At 39.0% G+C, this 12,117-nt stretch overlaps 1 pseudogene; it reads left to right on the forward strand.

Moving 5' to 3' along the window:
- The first annotated feature begins 880 nt into the window (after positions 1-880).
- Positions 881-5,710, forward strand: LOC133923006 (uncharacterized; annotated as a pseudogene).
- Positions 5,711-12,117: the final 6,407 nt, after the last annotated feature.

The following is a 12,117-nucleotide window of genomic DNA, read 5'->3' on the forward strand; positions in this document are numbered from 1 at the left end:
TGCGGTGGGGTGTTAGTACAATTAATCTCGCTCCATCCATTAAACAAGGTTATTATCTGCTCTAGTTATTGCGTGTTCTTTTCTCTTGTCACAGCAAGGACGTGAGTCACTAATTAAGCTTCCTCTCGACCGCCATGATCGATCGATGATCCATCTCGAGTGCGCTCGATCGATCCGGCCGGGCTCGTAATGATGATTAGGACTCGATCGATCTGACGCCAACACGGCAGATATCGCAAAAAGGAGATCGGACCCGTCGAATTCGGCCAGTCAGAGTCGAAATTCCGCCAGCTTACGAATTTTAAGAATGCTATCCGTTTGGCGCGGCAGCTTCTCCTCCCGCCACCTTTCCAGCTTCCTCTGCAAGCTTTCTGCCGTTCTAAGCGCCGTGCCCCCCAATTCCGACACAACACAGCAGATCATGTTAAGTCAAAGCACTGGCCGGCACGCCTGGTACTCTGCGCGCGCGGCAGAAGGAAAACATTTTCACAGATGAGAAGTTTAAAACTGTAAGGGACTTTTCTGCGTCTTCAAATGGAATAGTTAGCTGATCGTTTCTTGTTAGGTCATCTTTAATAGAAATTTTAAAAATTTATCCTTTATAATACTATTACAGCATCATCTAATACTATTATAGTATCATCTATTTTTTTTACTCCAACAGTTATCCTATTTTCTACCATCAATTTCTCTCCTCTCTCTCCGGACCTACAGTCATCCACACGTTACAGTGATATGAGATCCTTTTTCTTCCCGCAAATTTTCCGACACTAGTATCCTTTAATATTGCTGTAGCACGCGATACAGTTCCGTTGGAGAGTCCTTCCACCAGCTTCGATTGGCAAAATATCAGAAAACTCATCGCTACAGTATTTTACGGATGGAAAACCTCTCCGATGGAGATGGCCTTAAGCATTTTTCAGATTCGGCTGCTACAGTGTTTGCGGTACTGTTCACGTGCTGTAACAACTCCAGTAAATCGGTACCGGTACTACAGTTGCTACAGTGCTGTGGAGGGAGAAAAGGGACTGCATACCTGCGGAGCTACTGTAGCACCCGTAATGTTGTAGCAACACTGTTCACAGAGACCGACGGAAAAGGAACCAACGGCTGGTACTGTAGTGGTACTGTAGTAATACTGTTTACAGAGGCCGATAGCGGGTCCGGAGGGAGAAAAAGATGAGTAGAAGGTAGAAAATAGGGTAGCTACTGGAGATAAAAAAAATAAAGAATACTATAATAGTGGTAAGAGATACTATAATAGTATTTTTAGGATGAAAATTTAAGTAGTTATCGGAGATGACCTTATACCTATCTAGACAGCAAAGTGCAATGTCCATCAAAAGAAGAGTCGGAACATCTGACTGTCTGTTGTAATTTAGATCAGTATCTACTGAAAAAAAACGAACTGCACTGCAAGGTCGATCTGATAGCAAGCAATGAACAAAATGAACAACAAGCAGCCACTTCTCCATGTGTTGCTGTTCGGGAAGTAGACATGCATGCATCCACTGTAGAGCATTGACCAGAATCTTCAGGCACGTACTGCGTTTCTGATATATGTGCATACTCTACCTATCCCTACCGGAACATTAACAAGTCAACTACTTCTGACTTCCGATTGGTTGCAAGTTGGTTTTGAGAAAATTTGACTTTTCTTAGATGCCGTCATCAGACATCAAGAAAAATACAGTTTCATCTACTGTCGGTTCACGTCGTCACTGATTACAGACTCTGAGTTGAACAAGTATTGAAGTACGGGCCATGGCGCCATGCGCATCAAATCGCTAGTGCTGCCTGTCACCAAATATTTCAGCTCAACATATGGAAATTGAAAATGCCGCTGAACCACTCGACACTGATATCTGAACACATAAAATAATGGATCATCGATCAATGCAGGTGTTTGTTTCTGACAATCACAAAGCTATTCCTACTTATCAAAGATCTCAACCACTTCAGATCTGCGGTGCTCATCTGCAACGGACGCGGTGGCTCTATTCGGTCACAACATGCTTGTTTTCTGCGCATGAGGCAGTATGATTAGAATTAATATGCAGGTTACACCAGCAGAAAGTAAAGCTTACATCAGTGAAAATAACATTGTAGTCCAGTGGCAAATTCTCATGGAAGAGGTGAGCCAGGGTTCGATCTCCCCTCCTGCACACCTCCTTTAAAAATAGGCTCCAAAGGAGCCTCTGGGTAAAGAGGAGCCTGGTAATAAAAAAAAATATTGTAACAGCAAAAACAAGTCATATTTTATAAAATATGATCAACTACATGAAAACAAAGCTGGTCAAACAATCTTGTCAAATCTTATTTTCACACAGTAATGGTTGTCCACTTGTTGTATCTAATATCTGCATAAGTTGCTGCCTTGCCTCCAGCATGTTTGGCCGATCGCCATAAACTAGTATTATATTTCTTTCCCCCATAAAAGTCCTACATTTTTTGATGTCATAATTAAAAACATTATATGTGTTTTTTTAATACGGGGAAACCCATTTCTATTACCATGTAATAGAACCATAACAATTTGTCCATACTTACATGTCACAAAGCAAGGATAGAACGAGAAACCGAGGAAGTATCATCACAGAGCATAAACCTAAGCAAACGTAACAACTAGAGTACGAACTACCAGAAAAGAGAAACCAAAACATCCAAGTCCACAGACAGAACGAGAGCACAAAATAACAACATAACAGGACTTCAATTGTTCACATCATCATCCTCAGCGGGGATAAGTGCATCCTCATCATCAGGAGCTTTAAAAATCGTCACACCGGTACTGGGTAAGGCCCTCAAGTACGACTAATGATGTTGTTGGGCAGCAAGAATGTTTATCACCGTAGTTAACAAACCTTGAGCATCTTTAATCAACTCTGTCTTGTCCATATCCTTTAGAAGATCTTCCCAGGTTTTCAAAAGAGAGCAAGCATGAAAATAATTTTACTAGGGTCATGAATAAGTTTTTTTTTCTCAAAACAGGTTCTATTTTTTTTCCAGATAGCCCAGAATACAGCTGCTAGACCAACCACATGAAAAACTTTTCCATGTGGTAGAAAAGAATGTATCCAATTGTAGTATTGATGTATGGAGTTTGGAAATGAATCACCAAGAAACAAAGCCACAAACCCCCATACATACTTGACAATAGGACACAAAAAGAAGAGATAGACACAAGATTCTTGTTGTGTACAAAAATAACAAGAACCATCCCTGACCCACTTTCTTTTGATCATATTATCTTTAGTGAGAAGAGCATGTTGTTCCAACAGCCAAAGGAAGATCTTAATTTTTTGAGGGATTTTTGCTTTCCAAATATATTTGAAAGAAATATTGGGGGAACCCCTCATTAATCATTTATACATAGATTTAAATGTAAAGCAACCACTTGTTTCAAAGGACTAGACAATAGAGTCATCAAATTCATTCAAAGCTACCTGAGCAACCAAGCTTTGACACTACGTAAGAAATCAACATAAGAGACACCATGTTAGTGACAACCATTCATAAACCGTCACTAATGTTCTATTAGCGAAGGGCCCAATGACGACCCGTCACTAATGTGACCACAGGTTGGCACTCGGTCAAGACCCATCACTAATGACACGTCATTAGTTGCGGAAGAGAAAATCACCCATCACTAAAGACCGTAGTGACAACTCACATGAAAGCCCGTCACTAATGACAGAGAGACGATACACATCACAAAAGATAGACTCTGGCATTAGTGATGGGTGATAGCTACACCCATCACCGATAATTAAGTCATTTGTGACGGGTTATAACTATAACCTGTTACTAATGACTAGTCTATATATAACTCGAACCCTAGCGCCCGACCTCTTCTCACCCGATTTTACCGAACTCCTGAGCACCCTAATCCTCCCACCGTCGCCACCCTCGTCCTCCTGATGCCCACCGCCACCCGCTGCTGGCTGACGCAACCACCCCCTCCTCCTCCCGCCATACCCCCGACACCGGAGGAAGAGGCTCAATCACATAGCAGTAGCGGCAACAGCAAGCGTCACCGCTAGAGGAAGAGGAGTTGCCATGTCATGGGGGTGAGATGAAAGGAGGTGGTGCTCCACATGTACGACATGACAAACAATGACTTGGAGAAGACAAAAAACACAATCTTCCAGATCAATCGCATCTTCAAGGACCGCATCAACCTCAGCGACATCTTTCAAAGCGCCGTCCAGGTAGGATTCCCCTCTCCCCTCCCCACCCAAATCCCAACGAGCAACGCTTACGTGCGCTGCCTCCCCTTCCTAGATCCCTAAATCTTCCAGCTCCTCGAATTGCAGGTGTATGGAGAGGAGGAGTGGTCACTATGGTTCTGCGAGAACGGCAGCGGCTTGTTCAGCTACCCGTGAGGAAGAACCCCATGTACACCTATTACGAGCGCATCGTCCTCGGGGAGACAGAGTGCAGCATCACCACCGTGAACTAGATCCTGCACAAACTCAGCCACGAGAGACCGGGCCACTCGTACAACCTCCTCTCCAAGAAATGCAACCACTTCTATATTGTGCTCTGTGAGAAGCTCGGCTTCCCTAAGCTCCCAGGTAAGGCCAGCTGTGCGATGCGTATCTGTTAGCAGTATTCTCTGCCAAAAATATCATCATATTGATTGGGAGATTGCATATTCTAATTTAGTTAGTGATTTCCTTGGCTAGGAAAAGAATTAGCCAACTGCATGGAACAGAAGAAATGGTTGTGAACTGGACATCACAGAGAAAGCGTGTAGGGTTTCATGAATTCTGAATCAAGGAGCTGGCTGCTGTTGAAGTATGAGTAGATAAACAAGTGTTCCCTCGTACCGAAAGCTTTAGAATAATATGGTTAGTTTATGAAACTGAATGCTTCTTGCAATAGGACTCAACTTTGGAGCTAATTGTACCAACTTGTACTATAATTTGAAGCTTGGTTGAATAGGCCCCTTAGGTGAAGTAGGTGTCACTAGTTTAGAGCATATTATTGGATTAATGAACTTTCTACGTTGCTAGTAGCCTTGTACGGTAGTGTTACTGCTCAATTTTGAAAATTGAAATGGCATAATTAATTAACTTTTCAGTCTGTATGGCCTTGCAAGTTCGGTTAATCATTTTGCCCATGCTGGTGATACTACTGTAGTTGTTGTTGAGAATACAACAGTTAAGGTGTGTATTTATCTGTTCTTGGTTCTGCACTTTCTTTGTTTTCAATTGCAATATCACCTTATCCCATGGTTATTCCTTGTTAATCATGATCAACTACTATGTTACACTATATATTTGACTGTTACTTGTTAAGTCTAAGATGTTGCTGTGATGCATTATCAAATGTTTCATGATAGCACACCAATGCACCATATTCTTGTCTAAACCTGTTAAGTAGTTTAGTGGCACATTGAGTTGTATAAGAAGAACCAGATGTTTTCCCCCCTTATTTGAAAAGTAATAATACTAAAACATTGTATTGTTATGATAAAATGTATAAGTTCGATTTACTTAATCCTATCTCATAGCTTTCCCTGAAATCATGATTGCTCCTTGCTATCCTGATGTTCGTTATTTTTCCTTTCTAATACTCATGTTTTAGATCTCTGCATTTTCTCAAAGAAAATATCATCTATGTTTATGTTTTCTTTTTCCACATGCATTTGCATTGGAGCTTGAAATATTGTTTATGTAAAATGCTATAATAGGCTCATGGGTAGGGGCATTCCAATCAGATGATTAGTAATGGGTGATAGATAATTAAGTCATTAGTGATGGGTCCGCACCCATCACTAATGTGTCATCATTAGTGAGCGTTCAGAGTGACGGGTATGGAACATGTCACTAATGGCGTTAATCACCTGTCACTAATATGTTGTTCTGAGGTAGTGTGAATAGAATTCTACCGGGAGTAAAGATCAATATTCATCCATCTTCTAAAAGACAAATTCCAACCTTTATCGAAAGCATTTCTAAAGAAAATGCCAGTATTAATACAAATCCCATATAAAACTGGAAACAAATCACACGTGAGTTTGGGAGTCCCCCAAGCATCTTCCCAAAGTCTGCTATTCCTCCCATTACCAACAAATACTCTTCTTCCTTGAAAGTAAGCATACCTGACCTTGAGCAGATCAAACCATTTATGTTTCACATTAGCTAAAAGATAAAAGTTAAGGTATTTCTTTCTAACAATTTGTTGCCACATACCCTCATTTTTATCCAATTTTCACCATCATTTGCAGAGAAGGGCAATATTTATTTTGAATAAATTTCTAATACCCAGACCTCCTTTTTTTTTATTAAGATTGTAGATAACATCCCATTTAACTAGATGATATCTCTTTTTTATCCCACCACCTTACCAGAAAAATTTTCTTCTTGCCTTGTCAATATTCTTAATCACTATTTTAAACAGCAAATAAATGGACATATGATAAATTAGAACATTGAAAAGACTAGCATTAATCAGGACCACCCTTCCTCCAATGGATAAAAGACCCCCTTTCCAAACATCAAGTTTCTTATGAATTTTCTCTTCCACTATAACCCAGCACAATGTATAGCCTATTTGGGCTGACTGGGACTCCAAGGTATTTGATTGGGAAATACCCAACCTCTAACAGTGAAAGAGGATGGCATAAGTATCCATATTCTCATTATCACCTCCAATCACCAAGACTTCACTTTTTTGGAAATTTATCTTTAAGCCAGACATTAACTCATACATATAAAGCAAAACTTTGAGGTTGCTGGCCTTTTCCAGTTCATTTTCAATACAAAAATTGTATCATAAGTATATTGTAACATTGATATACCATCTTAAACCAGATGATACACAAGGCTAATAATTTTTTTATTTTTCTGGGCAGCTTGAATCATTTTAGAAAGGCTATCTGCTGCCAAATTAAACAGAAAAGGAGAAAGTGGGTCACCATGTCTAACCCCTTTAAAACTTCTAAAATATGGCCCCATTTTATTGTTGATTTTAACATTTAAAGTCTCATCAGTCACCACTTTTTTAATCCAATTCCTCCATTGATAGCTAAAACCTCTCAACTCAAGACAAAAGGAACTCTCAATTCACCTTGTCATAAACCTTTTCAAAATCCAACTTAATAATAATGCCAATTTGATTAATCCTCTTTGTTTCATGTAAAATCTCATGTGTAAAGCCATTACACAATTCACTTTTTACATTGCTATCCATATTTTAATACAAATACGAGTATAAATTCGAATATCCTCAAATGTGAATACGAATCGAATTGTTTGAATCCAAATCTGCACTCAGATATCTACTCGATTAGGTTATATGCAAATATCCTACACCTTTAACAACAAGAGTTTTTATTTTTGTGCACAAAAAATTCATTCACATTTGGAATTACTGAAATTTTAGTTCATGTCAAAAATTCGTTCATGTCAAAAATTTTAATTTTTGGTCAAATTTGACTAAAATTTGATCAAATTTGATTGGGCTAGAATATATAAATTCCATTAGCCTCTAAAATTTCTAAAACTTTAGCGAAATTTGGTTCCCTGGTGGTGGATACAGATATTATCCATTTCCACATCCGAATTCAAAGCAATTTGGATATCCACATTTACATTCGAATCTCGAAAAAGAATTCGGATACATTCATTTTAGTATCCATTTCAGAAATGAATATGATTATAGATATCCATATTCATGTTCATGTTTTGACGAATACGAATATTGGATAATTCAGATACCTGCTATCCATTTTCCACCCTAGGTTTTTATAAATGCATTTTGACATTCACTATTGAGTTTGGCCATAAAGGGCTCCAATCTAGTATTTAAGACTTCGGTGATCAACTTATAAGAACAGTTTAAAAGACAAATAAGTATAAATTGTTGTACTTTTTCAGCATGTGTTACCATAGGTAACAGAGTGATCACTTCATAATTGAGCCTACTAATATCCAAAGAACCAGTATAAAAATTATAGAACATTTTTAACAAGTCTCCTTCAATCACATCCTAGCATTTTTGGAAAAAAAAATCAATATGAAAGCCATCAGAACCAGAAGCTTTGTTGATATTCATTTGAAACAAAGCTCTTTTAACTTCTTCAGAAAAAGGAGAATCCAGAATTACATTGTCCTCATTATTTAACTTTTCAGATCAGTCCAAAGATCAGGGTCTATAAGAATCAAATTACCAGGGACCGGTCAAAAAAGTCCTTTATAAAAATTAGTAACATGCTCCATCAATTCCTTTTCCCCACAAATCTTTTTCCCCTCATGCAATCATGTATAAGATATTATTTTTTTTCTCATTCTGCCATTGACTATACTATGATTTTTTTATTTTTTTTTACCCCTTTCTGTATCCACTTTGTGTGGGATCTTTTAAATCAAATAACTCTTCTTCATCATATTTTTTTTGTAATTATGACACAATATTTACTTTTTCACAGCAGCATTAGAATCCAGAGGACCTCTTTCCTCCAATTTTTCCAGATAATCCAACTCTTCCTTAATGATACATTTTCTCTTTTTGATTTGTCCAGCCAAATGCCCACCATCAACATTTGAGGTGAGCTCTTAATCTTTTCCAATTTAGTAATCCACACATCAGCACTATTTCCATTTATATTTCATTCCAAATTTTTTCGACTTCAATCATAAAAGACTCATGATCCAGCCAAACAAGTTCAAACTTGAACACACTGTTTTTAATGTTCTTGATGTTAGAGGTAGAAATCACCAAGACATTATGATCAAAAAGGTCTCTAGGAATCTTTTGAACATTAGACAAAGGGTAGATGCATTCCCATTCATTATTTATCAGCACCCTGACCAACATTTCAAGAGTTGGATCTTCTCTGTTATTAAACCAAGTAAAGGCCCCACCACTTGTGTACCTCTCTAAGCTCGTGAACATGAATGATAGAGTTAAAAATATGAAAGAATTGGGATAAAATATTTGGCTTATTCTTTTCATGAGTATATCGAATTATGTTGAAATCCCCACCAATAACCATGGGCAAGTTTGTTTGAGCACAAAAGGTGGACAATTCAGTAAGGAAATCAGCTTTGTCTTCATCTTGGACAACCCCATACACAAGTATGAGTGACCATTTCGTTTTAATATGTTTTTCCATAAGGTCAATCTGAATTAGAAATTGACATTTTTTAACCATAATAATGTCAAAAACATCATTTTTTTATTCCACTCATGATCCCTCCAGATTTCCCTTGAGAAAGAATCCATTCTCAAGAGAAATTGGAAGCAGGGTCATAAACAGAGATATTAATTCTAGGTCTCTTCCAAGCACAAAAAACTGAGATGATAAAAAATAAATGAGATCTCTAATACAAAAACTCATCCCCTTTTTACCCAACCCTCTACAGTTCCAAAAACAACCAATCATTTATATTACTTTGGTTGATAGCTTCACCCACATGCCTCTATGAGATTCTCTTTAAGGATCCTAGTCTCAAAGATCCAGATTTGACAGAGCTAGCAGTAACCATTCTTACTCTTTTCCTATTTCCTTTTTATATTATTTGACCAAAACAAAATTGTCAGGGTCCGAAATTTCATCTTTCTCTAACCAACCAAGCAATTTAGGAGAGGAGGTATACTCAGTAATATCAAGAGGGACTTTTGGACAAACGATAGGTTTGGCTTTATCAGCTAATGCACATCTAGCATCCTCTAAGTTTTTAAATCAAATTAATCACTTCAAAATTAGAGGAGCCTAATAGACCACCCATATCAGAAGCTTTATCAACAATTTCAGAGCAAGAGAGAACAACAAAAGCATTCATATTCTTTGTAGAGGTAGGAGGAGGTGGTGTAACTTCTAGATATCTTTTCTTTGCACTTTTAGCAGCTAGGTCAACAATATTGCTCTTGTGGGTTGCACATGGTCTTTCTATACAAATGATTTCTCTTGTTGTTGAACTTGAACCCCCCAATGTTGTTGTCAACACCTCCAATATCTACAGTACTCAAGATATCCTTTGGTAAGCCATCGGGTTCCTAGATTATCATAGGTTCAACTACACTCTCTTCATTCTTATCAATAGCACATCATCTTACCATTCCACTGCATTGTTCTTCTGGGATTTTCTGAGATCTTGAGGCAGATCATTCTTCCTGCAACTCATCATAAATATGGTCTTCTTCTCCTTCACTTAAGTCTAGATCTTGCAGAGCATCAATTTTTTTCCCCATCTTTATCAGGGAAAACCATTCCAGAATATGTCCCTTTAGAGATTGGGATTAACTCAAAAGAATTCATAGTAGGGAAAATACTAGTAGATTGGCCGTCACTTTTTCCCCCATAGAAGGAAATTTTCCTTTGTCAAACTGGTCATAAGAATGTATTTTAGGAGGAGCAGATTGACTATAATTGGAGATAAGTTTCAAGGAGGGAGCACTCTTAAGTTAAGTTTTTCCTCCACTTGTCACCGTAAAAGATTGAATACTTCCTTTTCCAGAGTCAAAATTTGTCTTCTTGGGAGTCTTCTCACCAAGATCAGACTTAGCATGTGAAAGAATCTTTTTCAGTGTTAGCAGGAATGACAACAGACTCTCTGAGTTGAGGTTCATCCTCATTTACTTCTCTTTCAAACAGAAAATAATAAAAGAAGTATCCATCAGGCATAGCCAAACAACCCTCTACCATAGCAAGAACTTTTTTAATATCTCTACAACTATTTTTGAGTCTGGCATAGTCTTGCTTATGCATACTGACTTCATCAATTTCCAAGGTTATACACATAAGAGACCCAACATAAGCTAACACAGGTTCAGACCTACTTTCATGTGGAATATTCCTTACTCTAAACCAATCTATCTGAAGTAAAATGGGACCATTCCTCAATTTTTTAGCATTAGAAAGCCTCATGCTAAACTAATTGTCTGGCCATTTCTTAGCTTGACACCTCCATATGGTACCTAATATATCCTGAAATTTTTGCTCTATTTGTTGGGCCGAGTTCACTCCCTTCACAACAGTGATCATGGCCAGATTAGCATGCTCCTTGATAGCATTAGCATTCAAGATGTTTTCAATTAAAAAGAATGCATGTTCAGCACATTGCGTCCCACACATGGGAGGAACAAATTCCCACGGTTATCTCTCGGGACAGAGCCGAGAGCCATGCCCATCACGCCCACACCTAATGCAATGAATAGATCTAGGACAATCCTTAGCCAAATGTTCAAAAGAACCACAGCTAAAACATGCCCCAACTTAAAAGTTCATACCCCGCTCTCTCTTTAGATGTGAAGAAGCATTCACGTTCATAGTATAAGAAGGCATAAGGACACTTACATCAGATCCATGGAGTTTTGAAGCAGAGCGATCATTCACCTCCTAACTTTTATCTCCTTGTTGAAGAGCCGCAGATCTCTTTGCCCACATCTCTGGACGATGGTCCAGATGCCTGTGATTTTCTTTAGTATCAAAAGCCGCCCACGGGTCTGGAGCTTGTTGTTCTGAACCAGTCACCATAGACGAATCGATCTTCGGAGGACCTTGTTGAAGCTATGGATCTGGACACGCACCTGTAGGTTGCCATGTTCTTCCACCATCCTGATTGAATCTACTTCGGGCCAGAGTGCGCCTCACACCGTGCCCATACCTACTAGATCCAAAACCACCTCTACAACCTCCCCATTTTTGGCACCCAGCCATAACAAATGGAGCAACAACATTGATCTGAGAAGAGGGACACGCAATCACTTGAGAGAACGACCTCGTATCTACCGTGATTGTGCCTGGTCAATTCGATGAAGGATCTGAAGAACTTGGCTTCCAAAAGTGCTTAAGCTATCGTCCCAGCGTGAGATTGAAGGGAAGCGGCGCAACCAGAGGAGAAGTAGGGTTAGCGCGAGATATATGCGATAACGGGTTCACCTTCCCATGGTGTAAACCCAAAACTTCCCTACCATCAGCTGGAATCGCCTTGGTGGGAACCGCTGGACCCGCCTGTAGACGTGCCTTCTCCCATGGAAAACCAGGGTCCCAACCCATCGGCTCACTACCAGGGGCGAAGCTACGTTGTGCTACCCTGGTGCATGTGCACCACGGTAAACAAAAAAATTGCAAGTAGCTAACTCATTTTCACCATGTATTTCTTT

This window comes from Phragmites australis, chromosome 6, assembly GCF_958298935.1.
Source record: "Phragmites australis chromosome 6, lpPhrAust1.1, whole genome shotgun sequence".
Taxonomy (NCBI): Eukaryota; Viridiplantae; Streptophyta; class Magnoliopsida; order Poales; family Poaceae; genus Phragmites; species Phragmites australis.